This window comes from Pteropus vampyrus, unplaced genomic scaffold (genome assembly GCF_000151845.1).
Source record: "Pteropus vampyrus isolate Shadow unplaced genomic scaffold, Pvam_2.0 Scaffold757, whole genome shotgun sequence".
Classification (NCBI taxonomy): domain Eukaryota; kingdom Metazoa; phylum Chordata; class Mammalia; order Chiroptera; family Pteropodidae; genus Pteropus; species Pteropus vampyrus.
Window position 1 is genome coordinate 113,290 of NW_011889538.1, and position 3,535 is coordinate 116,824.

At 34.4% G+C, this 3,535-nt stretch overlaps 1 protein-coding gene across 1 annotated transcript in view; it reads left to right on the plus strand.

Annotated features, from left to right (window-relative positions):
- The window catches only part of LOC105309519 (WD repeat-containing protein 70), a 145,372-nt gene that overhangs the window by 84,824 nt on the left and 57,013 nt on the right, over window positions 1-3,535 (plus strand). The window lies entirely within an intron of this gene.

Below are 3,535 nucleotides of genomic sequence, written 5' to 3' on the forward strand. Positions count from 1 at the left end.
CATTATATCTTTTGGCTTAGGACTCAAGAATATTATAGAGAATATTTGAAAACCTTTTTCCTGTATGTTATATTGTATGATTCATTTTTGGTATTAAGAATTGTTCACAAGAATGTACTATTTATACTATGTCAGAGAAAATTACAACAAAATTCTATAAATTAAAAATTACAAATGGTGTTATTTAGGTGAAACACTATTGTAGATAAAGAACGCTTTTGTTCTTAGATTATTTTATCTTTTATGTTTTTGCTTTCTGATACTTATAATTTGCCTTATTAATTTTCGAAATAGCTGTTCACATTTTTGGATATTTTATGTTTTCTGGAATTAATTTTTAAAATAAAAGACAAAAGACATAAGTTTACTTCCATAGCACAATTTAGAAATTAATTTGATCTAAAAGGAACTAAAATTTGGTAATCTATATGGAATATGACTGAAAAAGGATAATATGTTTGATGAAAATTTCTGGTAAATAGAACTGTGATAAGTACTCACTTAATGTCTTTGATAGGTTCTCGGAAAGTAGGACTTTAAACAAAATGGTGTATAATGAAACCAATTTTACTACAGGCCGATTGATGTAAATAAGAATTCAGTTCCTACTGCGTATTTCTGGTCACAAAACATCATCACATTTCTAAATAAAGAACCAAAACATTTCTAATATTAAACATTGAAATCAATGTGAGCTATACCTACATTTAAGAAAGATTAATAAAAACAATTAAGATAATTCTTTTCCAACCTGCTTATTCCAGTTCAGGGTCGTGGGTGGCCGGAGCCAATCCTCACAGCACAGGGCACAAGGCAGCATCCCACCCTAGACAGGACGCGCTTCCATCGCAGTGCACACACACACGCCCTCACTCAGCCATACTGGGACAATTAGACGTGCCAGTTCATCTCACATGCACATCTTTGCGATGTGGGAGAAACCAGAGCACACAGAGAAAACCGACCCACATGGGGAGAACGTGCAAACTCCACACAGACATCGGCCTTGGCAGGAAATTGATTTTTTCCTCCTCATTAATGTTATAACAAAGTAACACTGAACAAAATGACGTTATTTGAGGACCTGCTGTATGTAGTTTTAATTTCTTTTAATCTTTGTGTTATCATCTTTCCAAATACTTAAATCATATATGTTTAAAGTGATATTCCTAACTTTAGCACTGGAAAATCAAATTTAACATCTAATCTAAATTAATAGTATCCCATGAGCAAGTAAGGTTTAGTTTAGGAATACAAGGATATTTTGCAATTAGGAAATTTTACTATCAAGAAATTTTCAGTATAATTCATTATTAACAAATGAGAGGTGAAAAATCATATGATTTTATTATATGATAAAATTGACATTAGATAAAGTTAAGAAATCTTTCTCAGTACAAGTTGTAAGTAAAATAGAAATAGAAAGAGATTCCTGAAACCTGATAAAAACTATTTACCAAAATTTAAAGTAAATATTGTATTCTATGTTGGAGTACTGCAACTACTTGCATTTAAATATGAAACAAGACAGGAATGCCCACAACTATTTAGAGACTTTACGTAGGATAGATTTAGAAACTTTATATAGTGTAGTAAAATAACAAAATAAATAAATTGATATTAATGTTGGAAGAGAACAAAAACCCTATTAAAGCACAGAGGATCCAGGCTATTCTGGTTGAAATCTTAAGCTGAATAAACCAATTGGAAAAAAAAAGTTTCTTGTTCTCAGAAATGTTTAAGGATGAAGCTGAATGGTGGGCTCTCACAGCTGCTAACAAAAACTTTTATGAGCTCTATGGAAGCTCTTCCCAAATCGATTTCTGGGATATGTAAATTAGTAGTTTGAAGAAAGTCATTACATAGTCAAATAAATTTGAGAAACTTTGAATGTTATATTCCCAGACCAATGATCCACAGTAAACATTTAAATGGTTTTGAATAGGGTACAAAGAAACTTAGTTAACTTTGTTAACCCTCTGAACAACAGTTTGAGTAAAGTTCTAAAGTATGACATCATTTTACTGGGTATACGATATAGTTTATCTCATTTCTTGAAAGAACAATTCTTTAGTTTCCCACTCAAATCACTGACTTACTACTCTGTTGTACCTCTGAAAATATGCTCAAGCCCTTTTGAGCCATGCTTCTCTTGCTCAGGCCCACTTCCACATGTGTACTTTCCTGTGTAGTAAAGCTTTTTTTTTCCTACTGTAAAAAAAAAAAAGAAAAAAAGAAAGAAAAATGAAAGAGAAAATATACTCCAATTTCTTTTTACACTGTACAAATTTGGACTTCTTCATCCAGTTCTGTGTCAGGATCAATAGGCTTTAACCATAGACCCCCATTATATATATTCTTTACTGCTTTTTGGGGAAATCTGCCACTAATAAGTTCTGATTGACTTTTTCTTGGCTTTTGACAGAGAATAATAATTAAAAATGTGCTAAGCTTTGGGAAATCAGTCCAGATACCTAGTTCAATGAACAAAGATAGTATTTTCACTGTGTGCGAGGTAAACCGTGTGATCTAAGTCTCTGCCTTCATGGGGCTTACACGCCAGTGGAGGTGAGTGCTGGGAGACAGACAAGTTACAGATGCACTAATAAATCAATGTAGTTTTACGTAGTAATAAGTGTTTAGAATAAAGTAAAAAGGATGGAGAAAGACTAGATGGCTGTGTGGCTGTCTGCAGCATAGGGGTAGAGGGAGAGTGCTGGCAAGCCCATGCCAACCGTTCATGTCAGCAGCACATGTGATGAGTAAGCTCAGCTGCAGTAGGAGTGGAGAGTCAGCCGGCTTCGCGAGGAAGTACTCCATGGGCGTCCAAGGTGGCACTCCCTCTCTTGTTCTGGCCTCATGTGTGGGAGTTAAATTATGGCCGTTTTATCTGAGTGTGAATTGGAGATGCTAGTGCCTTAACTTTTGGATTTTATGAGTTTCCTTTTGTTTTGTTTTTTTAATTAAGTTTATTGGGGTGACATTGGTTAATACAATTATATAATTTTCAGGTGTACATTATAATTTGACATCTATATATTCTATTGTGTGATTACCACACAAAGTCCAGTTTCCTTAAGCTGCCATATATTTGATCCCCTTTACTCACTTCACCCTCCCCCTCCCTCCATATATTTGACATCTGTTAACCATCTACCTTCCGCCTCCTCCATCCCCTACCCTCTGGTAACCACTATTCCGTTGTCCATGTCCCTGAGTCTCTGTTTGTCCTGTTCATTTGTTGCTTTTAGGTTTATATCCCACATATAAGTGATGTCATATGATTTTCAAATTTTTCTGTCTGGCTTATTTCGCTTAACATGATTATCTCAAGATCCATCCATGTTGTCACAAATGGCAGTATTTCATCTCTTCTTATGGCTGAGTAATATTCCATTATATATATATATTCCACAGCTTCTTTAGCCAGTCATCTATCATAGGACACTTTGGTTGCTTCCATGTCCAGGCCACTGTGAATAATGCTGCTATGAACATCAGTGCGCAAATATCTTTGAATATGGATTTTCAAGTC